Source organism: Pristis pectinata, chromosome 23, assembly GCF_009764475.1.
Source record: "Pristis pectinata isolate sPriPec2 chromosome 23, sPriPec2.1.pri, whole genome shotgun sequence".
NCBI classification, from domain to species: domain Eukaryota; kingdom Metazoa; phylum Chordata; class Chondrichthyes; order Rhinopristiformes; family Pristidae; genus Pristis; species Pristis pectinata.
The window spans coordinates 26,151,821-26,170,588 of record NC_067427.1 but is presented as its reverse complement, the minus strand read 5'-3'; positions in this window follow the sequence as shown (position 1 = coordinate 26,170,588).

Genomic DNA, 18,768 nt, shown 5'->3' with positions numbered 1-18,768 from the left:
CCAACACATCCCATTCTTGTCATTAACGCAAAGTAGGTGTGCTAGGAATATCCTTGATGCTAACTAAAACCATTACAGAGTAAACAGAATCTTAGACATGAGATTCAGGAGCTCAAACATAGATTGCTTTCTAAAAATAGTATTGCAACCCGAAAGCAGAACTCAAGTCTTTAAGGGATGACTGTCTTAAAGCAATGATTATTGTTCACAGCTAATTTTACCTAAACTACATGAGTGTAGAAGAGAATAAAAACTTGAGTAACTTTATAGATTAAACATTTTCAACCTGGTATCATTCTGGTGAATCTGCCAGCACCCTGCCCAAGGTCGATACCTCTTTCCTGAAATGTATTAACCAGATCTGAATGCATTACTTGGAGTGGAATTTCTCCAGAGAATGGCACTACTGTTACTTCTCATCTGACCTTTTATATTCCAGCCCTCTTGAGGTAAAGGCTCACATTTTTACCCCTCTACTAAGGACATTCCTGGCTACTCTTATCTCAGCCACTCATAATTTTAGATCCAATCTCTGAAGCTGCATTAATTACATTTTGTACCTGTGCACTAGCTTTTAGTGACCTGCCCTTGGAACCATTCGTCTCATTGGCTGTTCAAAGTTTTTAGCTCCTCACTAATGTTCTTTATGCTTTCAATTACATAACAAGGGTGCAACAAATATCACAGTAAATGTACTGTCAACTATAAGGCTACACCTGTGTTGAATCCCCAGCTACAGCTCAAAAAGAATCCAGTTGAATCCAGAAGAAACCTCGGGGAACATTTATACATGTTGGTGAGTTGCATTGTTGCTCCGTTACAAGAAAGAGGCAGAGACAAAGCTGTACGCACACCAGCAGATGTAAGCAGCAATACACACATAAGCACAAAGAGATAGCCACACAGCTATTGACCCAGCCTCATCACCCACACACATACACAGAGAAAGGGACACTAACACACACAGGGGGAGAGAAATAGATGGAGTGAGAAAGAAACACATATATTTTCTCTGTCATGTAGATGTTCTCATCAATTAAAGGTTTTAGTGGGTAGGGGAGTGGCATATGGAGATCAATTGGTATGTTTTATTGGAATTCTGTTAAGAGAACTCTTTCAAAATCTTTGCATGCCTAGGCCAATCAGACATTCAATATGTTTAATGAGTCATTGCCATCAGGGAAACTGCATCGCCTCATCATCTGAAGGTTAAAGTCTATTTGCATTGCTCAATTTCTGCCCAGCTGCTCGACAGCAGGAGATCCAATGTAGCTTCACAGAAATCATGGAGAATTAATGTTGCAGAAGGAGGCCACTAAGCCCATTATGTCTAAGTCTGTCAAAAAAAGAGTCACACAGCTTATTCCCATGTCCCTGCACTGGGTCCTGTACACATCTTAGTAACTTTTAAATGTGTTGAAGGATTTTACCACCCTTCAGGCAATATGTTCCAGAGCACTACCCCTCTCTGGGTGAAAAATATTTCTTAATCTCCATCCACACGACCCTTGGTATTTGACAGCTCTACTAAGGGCAATGCTCTGTTTACACTCTTTATAATTTAATGCACTGCAATTAAGTTTCATCTTACCTTCCTCTGATCTAAAGAACATACCCCAAGCTGATCCAGTCTTGACTCATCACTACATTTTTTAGTTCTGGTGACATCCTAGTAAATCTCCTCTGTACCCTTCCCAATGAAGTCACCTCTTTTCTGTAATCTGGTGACCAGAACTGTACAAATTACCTAGGCTGCGGTCCAACTAGCCTTGTATCCACTTTCAAAATTACCTTCTCACTCTTATATTCAATGTCTCAGCTAATAAAGGAAAGCATTCTGTCTGCCTTTGACATGTCTGGCTTTCTTTAATATTCTGCCATTTATTGAACCTCTCCAAATGAATTCTCACACTGATGAAAAACACGATGATGCTGGAGGAACTCAGCAGGCCAGGCAGCATCCGTGGAGAAAAGCAGGCGGTCAATGTTTCAGGTCAGGACCATTCCTCAGGACTGAAGATAGGAAAAGGGGAAGCCCGATGTATAGGAGGGAAAAGCAAAGCAGTGATGGGTGGACAAAAGAGGGGAGGCCGGGTGGGCACAAGGTGGTGATAGGTAGATGCAGGTAAGAGATAGTGATAGGCAGGTGCGAGGAAGGAGGGGAGAGCAGATGCACCAGTGGATGTGTCAAAGGCAAGGAGAGAAAGGGAAAAAAAAGGGGGTAGAAAAAATAGAGAGAGACTAGGAAAGAGAAGGAGAGAAGCATGGTGGGTGGGGGGGGGGGGGGAAGGAGGAGGGTTCTCACACTTCTCTGCTCTAAATGCCATCTTTCCATTTGTTCTGCTCAGCTGACCAGACCATATCCATCTTGCTGCAATCGAAAGCTTTCATTGTTAAGCATGTGGGCAATTTTTGTACCACCTGCAAATTTCCATATCAATGCCCCCATTATTAGCCCTGATTTATGAACATATACTACAAAGAGCCACACGTAACTCCATTAACAACAGCCTTCCAGTTACAAATAAGACATGTGAACCTTTATTTCCTGGTATTGACCCAACTTTGGATATAATTTATCAATCTCCCTTGTGTCCCGTTTTGACCAGTTTGCTGTGTCTGACCTTGTCAAATCTTTGCTGAAATCCAACTAATCATGGAGTCACAGAGAGATATAGCATAGAAACAGGCTGAAACACCTTCAACCCACCAAATCAGTGCCGACCATCAACCACCCATTTACACTCATCCTACATTAATCCCATTTTTTATTCTCCTCACATTGTCGTCAACACCCTCCAGATTCTACCACTGATCTACACTCTACACACGAGGGGGAATTTGCAGCAGCCAATTAACCTACCAACCTGCATGTCTTTGGGATGTAGGAAGAAACCAAAGCACCTGGAGGAAACCCATGTGGTCACAGGGACAATGTGCAAACTCCACACAGTCAGCACCCAAGGTCAGGTTTGAACCTTCATGAGGCAGCAGCTTTATTAGCTGCAGCCTGTGCCAACTACTTCAAACGCATGCCCTCATCAACCCTTCCTATTAACTCTTCATAGAATTCATTCAAATTAGTCAGATCTGACCTTCCCTCAATAAATATATTGCTGACTGTCTCTGTTTAATCTGTGCCCTTGTAAGTGATGATTGCATACCATCTCCTGAAACAGACTGGAATAGTTTGCCCGGCAACAAACTTAAACTAATTGATCTTGGTTTTCTCCTTTTTTAACAACTTTAGCGGTTCTCTTATACTTTGGTCCCACTCTGTAGCCAGGGAGGAAAGAAAAATTGGAGTTAATCAGAGCACCTGCAGGTTTCATCTGGTATGGCAACTGATTTGCTCTGGACTGACAGAACCTGCAGAGAGTGGTAACACTGCCCAGTCCATCACAGGCTCGTTACTTCCTTCCATCCAGTCCAACTTCACAGTGGGTTGTCTCTAGAAGGGTAACAGTATCATCAAAGATGCCTGACACTTTTCTCCCTCCTACCCTCCAAGAGAAGATACAGGAGCTTGAAAGCCTGGACGACCAGACTCAAGAACAGCTTCTTCCTCACTGCTGTCAGACTTCTGAACCAATCACTTCTTTCACATCCCCTTCCCACTGATGCTGCCACAATCTCGAACCCTTAATTCTACCTCTTCTGTTATTGTCACTTTAGCATTTCTTTTTGCACTACCTCAGATTGCACTACTGTACTTTGCACCACTCTATCGTTTTGCACTCATCAATGTCTTGACTGTTGTACTTATTATTACCGTGTTTACCGTTTACTCTGTGAGCTTCACACGAGCAAGGAATTTCATTGCATCCTGGTGTACATGACAGTAAACTAATCATAAATCTGAAATCCCCTGCTTCTTTTAACAGCCTGAGTTATATTTCATCTGGGCCTGTCCATTTTTCAATGTTCAAAGATACTAACCTGTTTAATATTCACTCGTTAATTATGAATGTCCTGTCCAATATGTCACATCTATTTGATTTAGCTACAACATTGCACCATCCTCCTCTTTTGGCACAGTTGAAAAAATAATCATTAAGAACCTTCCCCATACTCTCTGCCTCTACACGTGGGATTTCTTTTTAGTCCTTTCTTGGTGCTAATTTATTTTCTTCCTCCGGGTTGGTAGTGTTAAGACACAGAGGAAATACTTTGGCAGTTCTGACCAAGTATATTGATTGCCATTACAATCACAACCTAATGTTCAAAGAAAATGGATGCTCAAGGAGATATCTTAAACAACAACAACAAACAATCTGCTGGAGGAACTCAGCCGGTCGAGCAGCATCTGTGAGAGATAAGGAATTTTTGATGTTTTGGGTTGAAACCTTGCATCAGGACTGAAATGTTGACAATTCCTTTCCTCTCACAGATGCTGCTTGACCTACTGAGTTCCTCCAGCAGATTGTTTGTCACTCCAGCTTCCAGCATCTGCAATCTCTTGTGTCTCCATCTTAGACAACAGGATTTAAATAGCACTATTAATAAACTGACCTTGAAATAGTTGGAATTTTACAACCAGGTTGCATTTAGTTGCCTTTTTCCAGCCAGACAATTCAAGTAATTAAGCTCACTTTAATTCAAGCTTTGCCATTCAACTGGCAAGAAACTGGAATTGAATTCCCAATATGTTTTGGATATTAACCAGATAAACTTTTCACATGGGACCGAATCCAAATCATTACTGTCAACCCTGTTTTATATTATATATATCGCAAGCAGATCAAACTGTTTCTCCCACTTTCAGTTCCCACCACCATCTGTTGTCAGGTTATACTTCTCATTGAATAAATTTAGACATTTTCTAGTCTGGGGACAGGCTAGGACAAAAATAATCAACACATAAGAAGTAGGAGCAGGAATATAGCCCCTCGAGATGAAAAAAGGGGCTATATGTCATTCTCCCCGTGTCTGCGTGGGTTTCCTCCAGGTGCTCCGGTTTCCCTCCACATTCCAAAAACATCCGGGTTAGGAAGTTGTGGGCATGCCATGTTGGCGCCGGAAGTGTGGCGACACTTGCGGGCTGCCCCTAGAACACTCTACGCAAAAGATGCATTTCACTATGTGTTTTGATGTACATGAGACTAATAAAGATATCTATCTTATCTAGATTCCAGCATCTGCAGTCCTTTGTTTCTCTCATATACCCCCTCTAGCCTGATCTGCTGTCATTAAGATCCTGGCTGATCTGATTGCTGGCCTCAAGTCTACTTTCTTGTCAGATCCCCATCCCCCTGGATTCCCCTGTAACCCAAAGGCCTACTCCTGTCTTAAATACACTTATGGCCCAACATTCACATGCCTCTGGTGTAGTGAATTTAAAAAAAGTGCTCAACCCACTGAGAGATGTTTCTCCCCATCTCAATCTTAAATGGCCAACTTCCTACCCAAAGACCTTGCCCCCTAGAGCTGGACTTCCCCAACAGGAAAACCATCTAATATTGCAAGTGCCTTCGTCTTATTCAGCCCCACACTTCTCAATCTTGTTTCAGAGGACAGGCGCCTTATCCCAGGGATCAGATCTGAAGAACCTTGCTATACTGCTCCTGAGGTAAAGATGTTATTGCTTAAATATAGAGACCGAAACTGTATGCATTGAAACAGGACCTTTTTGCTCTTGTCTCCATCATCTTGCAATAAAGGCCTGATCCTCTTTGGACAACTTTGAAGATGGGGAGGAAGAAGAGGGAGGAGCGTGATGTGGGCAATCCAGCCCCTGCTGTTCGCATTGCTCTGCAGGACGTTTTCCTTTCTTTGGTGGTTGTGGATAGAAAGGGATGTAAGGAGGCCTGGTAGTGTAGCGGTTAGCATAACACCATTACAGCGCCAGCGACCCGGGTTCAATTCAGGCCGCTGTCTGTCAGGAGTTTGTATGTTCTCTCCGTGTCTGCCTGGGTTTCCTCTGGGTGCTCCGGTTTCCTCCCACATTCCAAAGACGTACGGGTTGGGAAGTTGTGGGCATGCTACGTTGGCGCCTGAAGCGTGGCGACACTTGCCGGCTGCCCCCAGCACATTCCCAGTATTGCAAAAAAGATGCATTTCACTGTGTGTTTCGATGTACATGTGACTAATAAAGAGATCTTTCAGAGTCATAGAGAGAAACTATGTGGAAACAGGCCCTTCAGCCCACTGAGTCCATGCGGACCATCAATCACCCATTTACACCAATCTTACATTAATCTCATTTTATTCTCCCCACATTCCCATCAAATCCCCCCAGATTCTATCACTCACCTATACACTAGGGGAAATTTACTGTGGCCAATCAACCTACCAATCTGTGCATCTTAGGCACGTTGGAGGAAGCAGGAGCACCCGGAGGAATCCCACACAATGACACAGAGCACGTGCAACCTCCACACAGACAGAACTGAGGTCAGGATTAAACCTGAATCTTTGGTGCCATGAGGAAGCAGCTCCACTTGCTGAGGACTGATGTGTTGAGGTAGGCTTGAGAAGGCAGACTGGGAGGGTGGCTGATGTACGCACAACTCAGATTATAAGGGTACTTCCTACACTGCATGAACATGGCACAATGTTCCTGCTGCTCAGCCCTTGGGTCACGTCCAGCCCCACCTCAGTGTCACCAGGGGGCTTGCTGGGGAAGACCACCTCTCTCTCCAGATCCTTGCAGCTCCCTGAATTTTGGCAAGTGCAATGCCAATGAAACGGTCTGCATCCCGTCCATTGCCACACCTTGTCTTCCCTTGCTCCCACCACCTCCAAATTCCATCCTACAGCCTGGAGCTGGGATCTCTGCCTGTGGTTCCTCACCATGCCCATTGCTGTAGAGCTGAAGCCAAATCCAGAAGTGGAATACTTAGGAAGTGCCTGCATTGAAATCCCACTGATCGATGTGCTGAATTGACTTCCAAATTTCCCTCATGATATCAGGCCGTCATCTCCAAATCTGTCTGCAAATTAATGTCAAGAACAATCTTTTCACAACATATCCAATAAAGGACCTTAGAAAACAAACCAATGCCCTGAAATCTGCCTGATTATATTAAGCACAATCGTTGAAATCAACTACCTCCGGTCTCCTTGATCTGAAAGCAGCTTAAGTAGGCAGTTGTCTGAATACACCATTTGATGGCAGTACTTGCATAGTTAAATGTTCATAGGGACAGCACTCCTTTTGCAATATGTGCTATAAATGTTAACTCTTGTTATTCAGTTCACCATCACTCAATAGACTAGCAATTATGATGTCACGGTCATTAATACTCTATTTCCATTCTCATGTGGCAAATGCATATATGCCGTGGCAATCTGTATTTGCAGCTATTATCATTCTCAAGGGAAAGAGACAAAAATATTAAAATAATCTCATACAATTGGTTAAAAAATACAATCTACCCTGGGGTAACATCAGCAGCATTGAGCTATGCAATGATTTCAATGCAGTAAATTGTCTAAGGCACTTTCCTGGTTTTATAGAGTCATAGAATCATATAAGATAAGGTATCTTTATTAGTCACATGTAAATCACCAAAATGGCCCCGATCAGCCGACCTTGTCCATGCCAACTATGAAGCCTGTCTGCAGTCAGATTCTTTTTCCCAGGGTAAAAATGTCAAATACTAGAGGACATGCATTTAAGGTGAGAGGGGAAAAGTTTACAGGATATATGCAGGCAAGTTTTTCTTACACAGGGAGTGGTAGGTACCTGGAATGGGCTGCTGGGGTAATGATGGAAGCAGATATGGTAAAGGTGTTTAAGAGGCTTTTAGATAGACACATGGACGTGCAGGAAATGGAGGATATGGATCAGGTGCAGGCAGAAGAGATTTAATTTGGCATCTTGTTCGGCATAGACATCGTGGGCTGAAGGGCCTGTTCCTGTGCTGTTCTGTTCCATGCTCTGTGTTCTATGGATGGTAATCCTATTTGTTTGCATTAGGCCTATATCCTTCCATACTTTCCTTTCTAAGTATTCTGTCTTTAAGATGTAAATGTATTTGCCACTTTCACTTCCTCTGGCAGCTCGTTCTAGATAAACTCCATTCTCTGTGTGAAAAATAACCCTCAAATCTCCTTTAAATTTCTCCCTCTCACCTTAAACCTGTACTCTCTAGTTGTAGTCTCCCCTGCCCTGGGAAAAAGGACTACTTATCCTATCTATGCCCCTCGTAATTGTTTAAACCTCTGTAAGGTCACACAGCAATCTCCTATGTTTTAGCGAGAATAAACCCAGTCTATCCAAACTCTCCTTATAATTGCAGTCTTTCACTCCAGGAAACACCCGGTGAATCTCTTCTGCACTCCCTCTCTTGGTAGCATATCCCTCTCGTCAGGTGGAGACCAGACCAGTTTGTAACAGAAGAATATTAAACAAACTGAAGGAGGTAATAGGAGAGGTAATCAAAATTTTAGTCAAAGAACCAACTTTCAAGGAGGGCTTTAGAAGTGAAGGTAGAGGTGAAGAGGCAGTGAGGTGTTTGGGAGGGAACAATTGAGATTGAAGACAAGGCATGACTGCCAATGCGAGGGTGAATCTGGTGGATGAGGGACAAAAGGGCAGAGGAGGGAGAATGTGGAGATCTCAGAGGGCTGTAGAGCAGAAGGAGACAGAGCTGGATTAGAACACGAAGAAAAGAATTTTATCAGGGAAGCAAATGGATAACAGGAGCACAGGCGTGATGGAAGATTGAGAACGGGCATTGCTTAGGCAAGAGGCAACAGGGGTCTTGGGCAAACTCAGGTTTACGGAGTGTGGAAATGTGAAGCTGGCCAGAAGACAGCTTGAATCTGGACAGAACAAAATCAAGGATGAACCTTTCAGCTACATATGAGAGATAGAGATGGAGATGGGCAGTGGATAACTCATCTCAGGACTCAGCTGCCGAATGGAGCTGTTGAAGCTGCAGGTATGATTTGTGAACCTTTGGATGAGAGTACTACCCTGTAATCATTCCTGGGTACCAATACAAAAACACTCAATTTATGGTTATTTGTTGTGGCAGCTTTTTACCCCATTCCCTTCCTCTCCTGATGCCATTTGCTGGGATACTTCACAAATATATCAAAGCTTCCTACTTCCTCATCCTTCCCAATTTCCCAATCCCTCTGTGGCCTTGAATGGAGATGGACAAGGTACTTAGCTTTTGTGAATCTCTCATATCAGCTCCATTGTAACTGAACCTGAACAACATAATCAGAACGTGTACATCTGTGCTCTGGGATTCGTCCAACTATTTTCCTCCCTAATCCTTTTGGAAGTTATCCAGTTTCAGCTTAGATGCATATTATACACAAATTTGTATGTGGTATAAACAGTCATTCACTGTTCACTGCTTGTAGAAAATAGGTGAAAGTTTATCCTTGGTAGCTCTATGCTGTTGTGGTTCCTCAAGCAAATGGAACAGTAATTTAATTTTCCAGTCCTTCAAGATGTAAACCTTACACCATTGTGTTTGAGTGATACTTAAGAAATATTGCGTTGAATTCTACAAATGATACAAAGGCAAGATGGTTACTCACTGAATTGTGACGGACACTCCCCAGATAGTGTTTGCTTTCAACTGTTGTCGTCTCAAGTACTTGCAACTCCTTTCAAATAAGCAACATTAGAAAATCAATGTGACTGGGTCAACCGACAAATCAAGGCTCGGTCTATTCAGAATTCCCACCTGAACTGTTAGCTGAAATGAAAGCAGAAAATGCTGGAAAGACTCAGCAGGTCAGACACAGTAAATGCCCCTTATTTCACCCTATCAGAGCAATTCCCTTTGTTCCACATCACCCCCCAACTCACACACCTTCTCTGCTACCTTGGCTGGCTTGTTTCTCTCTTTCCAAGTTCTGATAAAGGGTATTGGATCTGAAATATTAACTGTTTATCTTACCACAGATGCTGCCTGACTTGCTGAGTATTTCCAGCATTGTCTGATTTTATTTCAGACTTCCAGCATCTGCAGTTTTTTTTTTGATTTTCTGATTCACTGTCTTCCAGCAACACTTGGTGTTCCTCCCAGAATTCAACTCCAGTTCAAGTGACTCAGGATCTGGTTATGCCTCTTTGAATGAAGAAGTTTTTTTAAAATCTTTTTTTGTGTTTTAGTTCAGAAAAACTTATTTCCTCCCCCACCCACTGATCATCCCCCATTGCCCCACTCCAAATACCCCCACTGCTGGGGTAACGGACTTCATTTGTGTAACCTTAAGCTTAGAAGAGTGAAAAATGGCCTCCAGCCTACCTTGACTGCCCTCATGGCCTTTCTTGTGTCCAACATTTCCAAGCACCAAATACTTCCCATTTGAAAGTAAATCTCCCTTTCAGCTGCTGGGCATTTGCCGTCTTTGCTTCTGCTGATTTTTGGATGTTCCACTGCAAAATGACTGATTAACATGAAGCACCATGGAGCAAGTATCGCACTTTGGGCAGAAGCATCTAAAGGTATGACTGCCAATATTAGAGTTGCAGATTCATAGAGATACAGCAATGGAAACAAACCCTTTGACTCACTGAGTCTGCGCTAATCATCAGGCACCCATCCTTACACTAATCCAGCTCTAATCCATTTTATCCTCCCAATGCTGAGACACATGGATGATGGAGAAATGGAGGGCTATGTGGGAGGGAAGGGTTAGATAGATCTCAGAGCAGGATAGAATGTCGGCACAACATTGTGGGCCGAAGGGCCTGTTCTATGTTGTAATGTTCTATATTCTATGCTCCCACCTACCACTCAGCTACACATTAGGGACAATTTACAGTGGCAAATTAACCTACCAATCCACACATTTTTGGGATGTAGGTGTAAACCGGAACCTCCAGGGGAAACCCACACAGTTACAGGGAGAATGTGCATACTCCACACATACAGCACAGCAGGTCTAGATTGAACCCAGGTCACTAACACTGTGAGGCAAGAGGTCCACTAGCTGTGCGACTGTACCTCCCCATTAAAGCCAAGGGCAAACGTGTGGATAACAATGAAGCAGGAACATGGCGAACTGTACCCATATTAATGGGGTCAGGTGGCTGCACAGTGGAGGCAGTTTCTGCCCCACAAATCCAGAAATTGACCAGAACATAATAAGCCAGCCTACCATGAGAAAACTGTGTAATATATTGCAATTGGATCATAGGGCTAACACAGATTCTAGGCAGACAAAGAGGGGATATTCCAGGCTGAAGTCCTGTTTGTTCAGACTGGTGGAACAGAGAGTGAGAAGCTCAGTAAGATAAGATAAGATAAGATAAGATAAGATAAGATAAGATAAGATAAGATAAGACAAGACAAGATCTCTTTATTACTCACATGTACATCGAAACACACAGTGAAATACATCTTTTGTGTAGAGTGTTCTGGGGGCAGCCCGCAAGTGTCGCCACGTTTCCGGCACCAACATAACATGCCCACAACTTCCTAACCCGTACGCCTTTGGAATGTGGGAGGGAACCAGAGCACCCGGAGGAAACCCACGCAGACACGGGCAGAACGTACAAACTCCTTACAGACAGCAGCCGGAATTGACCCCTGGTCGCTGGCGCTGTAAAGCGTTATGTTAACCACTACACTACTGTGCCTGCTATATAATACCAAACAGGAAGTTTCAATTACAGTTGATAATACCTTGGGGTTTTTTATCTTTAAAGTAAGACCTCTCAGCCACAAAGTCACTGCAATTAGAGAAGGAGTCAGTCACCAGACCTCATGAATCATTGGATTGTAGGTTATGAATGGATGGGGTTTATCTCATAGCATAGAGGTGAAAAGAGAGAATCATCACGTCAGTCATTACATTAAGGTTACTGTAATCTTTCATCCTCAAGTAAAGGTAGAAGTTCTGGTCTGTTGTCACTAATTAAGTCCCTGGTTTGGACTTTTGCACAGCCAGTAGTTATTCATTACTGACCTATTGTGAATATGGTGGGCAGCAGGAGACACCAGTTCTACACATAAGTGCTGAAGCACAGATGACGGACAATGGAAGGGCTCCAGTGTTGCTGGGGGTAGCGGCAGTGCAGCTTCCCGAATTAAGCAGCCAATGCAATTGCTGTTTTTTGTCTGTCAGTGTCTCTATGCTGCGTTTGGCATGGGTCTGATGCTAGGGTATGTCAGCTGTACATTTGCTTTCTGTTTCGCCTCAGCAGCTGCTGCGGATGACGCAAAAGCTGAAAGAGTGCTTCATTGAGCAAACAAAATGCAAAATCCCACTTCAAGGACATTAACATTGATTTGTGGTCCTTTCTAAGCCTGGAAGTGTTGAAATAACCTCTCTTCTCTGCCTCTGAATGCACTGCTGTATCTGGGCTTTCTGTTCTCTACTTGTAGGATGGTAGATTGATCCTGTAGCCTGACTTCAAAATGAATCTCCTCTGCAATACTCCAATATCCTATTGGTTGGCTTCCCACCACACAGATCACATAAATTTAAGGCAATCCAAACCTCTCTTACCCATACCTTGACCTTCATCAAGTGCTTTTGACCATCAGCGCTGAGCTTGCTGACGATAGTGGTTTCGTTTCTGGCAATGAGTCAGTAATAAAAATCTAATACTTGCTTTCAAATTCTTCATGGTTTTGCTTCTCCTTACCTCCAGAACCTGCTTCAGCTCTACACTGTTCTCTACTTGTGGGATGGTAGATTGATCCTGTAGCCTGACTTCAAAATGAATCTCCTCTGCAATACTCCAATATCCTATTGGTTGGCTTCCCACCACACAGGTCACACAAATTTAAGGCAATCCAAACCTCTCTTACCCATACCTTGACCTTCATCAAGTGCTTTTGACCATCAGCGCTGAGCTTGCTGACGATAGTGGTTTCGTTTCTGGCAATGAGTCAGTAATAAAAATCTAATACTTGCTTTCAAATTCTTCAAGGTTTTGCTTCTCCTTACCTCCAGAACCTGCTCCAGCTCTATAGCTGTCTCGGACCTCTGAGCTCCTCCAGTTCTGAGGTATTCCAAACCCTCATGTCATCCCTGACACTGGCCTTGCCTCTGGATGCCTAGGCTCTGGAATTCCCTCCAAAACAAAAACATATACCTGCTTTTCTCTCTCAAAACTTCTTGTGCTTCTGAAACACAGAGGAACGTCTTGCCTGGAAGGACATCTTCTACTGACCTAAGTCCAGTGAAATTTGGGGCAAGTTACCAATAATGCAAGATTTCGGCAAGTTCAACTTCAAGTTCCTGGGTGTCAACATAAGACCATGAGACCACAAGATACAGGAGCAGCAGAAGGCTATTCAGCCCATCGTGTATGCTCCGCCATTCGATCATAGCTGTTTTCTTTTCTTTTCTCAACCCCATTCTCCTGCCTTCTCCCAATAACCCTTAATTCCCTTACCAATCAAGAACCTATCAATCTCTGCCTTAAATACACCCAATGACTTGGCCTCCATAGCCCTCTGTGGCAATGAATTCCACAGATTCACCACCCTCTGGCTGAAGAAATTCCTCCTCATCTCAGTTCTCAAGGGAGGCTGTGCCCTTGGATCCTAGACTCTCCTAATAATGGAAACATCCTCTCCACGTCCACTCTATCTAGGCCTCCAGCAGCTTGGAAGATCTATCCTGGGCCTGGTACACAGCTGCAACAATGAAAAAGGCGCACTAGCATCTCTACTTTCTTAGAAGTTTAAGGAGATTTGGCACGTCATCAGAGAATCTGACAAACCTCGACAGATGTACAAGTGGAAAGCATTCTGGCTGGTTGTGTCACGGCCTGGTCTGGGACCTTCAATGCACAGGAATGCAAGAGGCTGCAGAGAGCAGTAGGATTCAGCCAGTTCCACCACAGGGGTAGAGCTCTCCTCACCATCGAGGACGTTGATAAAAGGTGATGTCTCAGGAAGGCGACATCCATCATTAAGAAACTCCACCATCTGGGCCATGCCCTCTTCTCGTTGCTGCCATCAGGCAGGAAGTACAGGGGCCTGAAGACCCACACCTCAAGGTTCAACAACAACTTCTTCCCCACTGCCATCAGGTTCTTGAACCGACCTGAAAAACTCGAATTTTACCTCGGACTTTATTTCCCTCAACTTGCACTAATGTCATTATGTTTAATGTTGTTTATTTTGTTGTGTAAGTTATGTATAATTTATGTTAATTTAAGGTTATGTAATTTATGTTTGTCATGTTTGTAATGTACTGTGCTGCTGCAGAAAGCTAATTTTCATGGCATTTATACCTTGGGTTTGTATGCCCATGACAATAAACTTCTACTGAACTTGGAGGCATCCTCACGACAAAAGGACTGGCTATGATTTAATAAGCTATAACCACATGTACTTACCAGCATGGAAAATTACTAAACTTCCCATTGGTTGGACCCCTCAAAGCAGTAAAGGATTTAAGACAGCCGTTTTTAATTTGGAGAAAATCGTAGACTAAAATTGTTGCTGACAGTTTTATATGCACAATACCCAAGTGCACAAGACTTGCGGGGCACGTACATTGATAACAAATGGCAAAAAATAGCATTTGTTTAATATGATTTAGGCAGAGTTTTACAATCCAGGAGAATATTGAATTAGGTCTTAGCCAAAGGGTCACAGCCTGTGTTTGTGCTCTATCCTCCCTGGGCCACTGCTAGAGAATTGTTCATCTTCCTCTAGATGGGTGGCGTTCTCAATGTTTTCTTATTACTAGTTGCCCCTGCTCTTCCATCTTGCTGCTGATGCCTTCAGGAGCTCCAATCATCTGTTCCGACACCATCCATCACTTGTCCCGAACCATTCACTACCTGCCCATTATCCCCTCAACCTCATACCCTGCCTACCAACTCCGCCACAGCCCTGTCTCCGAAACCACTCCTCTCTGAGAAATCCTCAACTTCCTCCAGACAAACTTGTCTTCGACTCCCACACCTCACGATCCATTTTCTGGACACCACCCCACATCACATGAATGATAGAAAAATAGGGGGCTATGTGGGAGGGAAGGGTAAAATGTCAGTACAACATTGTGGGCTGAAGGGCCTGTACTGTGCTGTAGTGTTCCATGTTGTACCCTGTCTGTGCTTTTCATAATTTTATATATTTTGATCAGGCTGGCCACTTTGTCTACCTGCACTACACTTTCTCTGTAACTGTAACATATTCTGCATTCTGTTCTTGTTTTTCCCTTTGTACTACCTCAATGTACTTATATTTTGGAACAATCTGTATGGGTGGCATGCAAAACAAAGGTTTTCACTCTGTCTCCATACATGAGGCAATAATAAACCAATTACCAATTACCCTCAGTCTCTGATGCTCCAGAGAAAACAATCCAAGTTTGTCCAACCTCTCCTTATAGCAAATACTCTCTCATCCAAGCAACATCCTGGAGAACCTCTTCTGCATTCTCTCCGAAGCCTCCACATCCTTCCTATAATGCAGCAACAAGAAGTGCACACAATACTCCAAATGTGGCCTGACCAGTGTTTTACGGAAGTGCAGTGCAACATGCAACATTTATTCTCAACACCCTGACTGATAAACTCTGCTGTGGAGCTCACTAAATTTTAAAATGACTCACATGAAGGTAGACAGTTTTGACTCTCATCAGCTGAATGTTAGGGGTAGCGCAGTGTCACTGCAGGCAGTGTAGCTGTTTCACAGCTGCAGAGACCCAGGTTCAATCCTGACCTCAGGTGCTGTCAGTACGGAGTTAGCACATTCTTCCTGTGACTACCTGAGCTCCCCCGGGTCCTCCACTTTCCTCTCACATCCCAAAGACCCGCTGCTTGTTAGGCTAACTGATTACTGTAATTTACCCCCAGTGTAGAAGAATTGGGGATGAGGGCGTTAGTGGGCATGTATATGAGAATAAGTTACAAAGGTGACTCGGCTTCATTGGATTTCTCTGAGAGCTGATTTAGCCTCGATGGGCTGAATAGCTTCCTTCAATGTCAAAAGGGTATATATAAAACTGCAATAATAAACCAACCTTTGAAATTCTGGAATGCTTTTAAAACTTAAATCAGTCAGAAACCTTTAGCGATGTTGCAATGATTGAGCATATTTTGTACAATTGAATGTTCTTTTGACAGGTTAACAGCAAGCAAACTTAACATTCAAAATCTGACTATTACTGTCTCTAACCTGGTGCTTGGTTATTTTAGCCTGATGGATTGGCTAGAGTGTGCTGACAGAATATGATGCACTGTCCGCAGATGAGATAAGTTATTTTAAATATGAGAATACTATGTTCCTAGAAGTTGAATTCAGTTAGCAAATAGAAGTATTTAGTTCTGAATGAGTTAACTCCCCCCCCCCCCACATTTATAATACTCACTGACAATCACTTAGTTTCTGATTTCTTGTCGAGATGATGTTACTTACCAATGTGTAGGCATGGAAGTGCTAACCTGAAAGGAACTCCTCACTAATTCCTCTACAGGACCACTGTGTGAGGGTGAGGGACGTTTCGGGTCAATGTCTCACCTGAAAAGCACTAACAATACTCTTGGGATCTGCTCTACATCATCTAATTCTACCAGCTCTTTGAATCATGCCTGTGCAATTAAACCCCACAAGACATGCACCGATGAACAACAAGATAAGATATTTATTTATTATTCACATGTACATTGAAACACACAGCATCTTTTTGCGTTACTGAGAATGTGCCGGGGGCAGCCTGCAAGTGTTGCCACTCTTCCGGTGCCCTCATAGCATGCCCACAGTTCCTCACCCGCATGTCTTTGGAATGTGGGAGGAAACCGGAGCACCCGGAGGAAACCCACGTAGACACGGGGTGAACATATATGTGTTATTATGCAGTTATAATGAAGAACTACAGTTCCCAGTAGGCAATGCAAGGGGTCACATAGGGGAACAGGAAATGGCTTTACAAAGAAAAGGAAAGCAAGCCGGTCTGGTATTGTTGGTTACTAAAAATGTTGAGATGTTAAACCCACGCAAAGTTTGTCTCTTGATGAAGAACAAACATAACAGTAGAAACTCCTTATAGAGAGCGGCGGAATCGAACCCCGGTCGCCGGCCCTGTAATAGTGTTACGCGAACCTCTACGCTACCAAAGCCATTCCTCAACAAAGTGCCTCCACGGCTTGCTGCTACCCATGCCCCTCAGTGAGACTTGTTTCCCCCTCTACTGTACGGTCTGCAGCTCACCAGGCAACTGATCAATGGTGCGAACAATGTTTAATGGCATGCAGAGATCCCGTACACCTTTGGAGAGTGTACTGCTGTTGTACCGACAGGGCTGATAGCATCTCCTGGTGGTGGCTCAGTGGAGATAATTGACTGGAACATTGGAGGCAGGGTCAGGCAGTTCTGTTTAATCGAACCTGACTGCACTTGGGTATCGGGGGAGGATGTGCCATGTATACAGACATGGGCTCCCTGCAGAAACCAATCACGATGTACCAGTAAGATCTACAGTCAGGCACATGCCACCTCCTGGAGTGAAAACCAGCAACAATATTTCAAAATGCAATTAAACAGCTCACAAAAGTGCAGTGGGAAGAGTACATCTGCCTCCAATTCTTGATGCTGATATTTCCCCTTCAGTAATGTAATATTCTAAGCACCAGACTTTGATATTTACAGGCTGTATATGTCAAAGAAATCACATCCACAATGCTGGGAGAACCTCAAGTCTGCAAACTTCCAGAATGCTCGCTCATTCATTCCCTGGTGAACGAGTATAATTTGCAGCATAATTCTGTTTTGCCAGAGGCCGTCAGATAGTAAATAACTGCGTGTGCTAACAAGAAAATTCATATTGCAGCAACTGAGCTCATTTCATCCTTAAGACAATTGTTGCCTCATTCATTTGCATATATATCTGCTTGATAACTACCCCAAACATTCTTAGAGGTCCAGAGTCATACAGCACAGAAACAGGCCCTTCAGCCCACTGATTCTGTGCCAACCATCAACCATCTAACTCTACATTAATCCCATTTTTTATTCTCCCCACGTACTCATCAACTCCCCCCAGATTCTGCACATATTTATTTACGTGATGGGGCAATTAACCAACCACACGTCTTCGGGATATGGGAATAAACCGGAGCACCCGGAGGAAACCCATGTAGTCACAGGGAAAACATGATAACTCCATATAGACAAGGCCTGAGGTCAGGATTGAACCCTGGCCACTGGTGCCGTGAAGCAGTGGCTCTGCTAATAGGTTGCCAACCAATCAGGTTACCTATTTTGATTAATGCGGCTCAAGTTCCAGAACAAAAATATTGCATTTCTCACCTCTTCATTTCTTTCTTTATATTAGGTGCACCTTGGACAATGTACATCTTAGAAGTTCTTTATTTTTTTAAGGGATGTGGGCTTCACAGGCTTAGCCAGCATTTAATTGCCCATCAACACACCCAAAATGCTGGAGGAACTCAGCAGGTCAGGCAGCATCTATTGGAGGGAAATAAACAGTCGACATTTCGGGTCGAGACCCTTCATCAGGACTGGAAAGGAAGAGGGCAGAAGCCAGAATAAGGCGGCCAGGGGAGAGGGAGGAGCACAAGCTGGCAGGTGATAGGAGAGTCCAGGTGTTCTGGCTTCTGCTCTCTTCCTTTCCAGTCCTGATGAAGGGTCTCGACCTGAAATGTTGACTGTTTATTTCCCACCATAGATGCTCCCTGACCTGCTGAGTTCCTCCAGCATTTTGTGTGTGTTGCTCCAGATTTCCAGCATCTGCAGAATCTTTTGTGTCTCCATTTAATTGCCCATCCCTCATTGCCCTGAAGAAGGCGGTGGTGAGCTGCCTTCTTGAAATGTTTTAGAACTCAGAAAAATGGGGTTGAAAGAGTTCAGTGGAGAGTTTTTT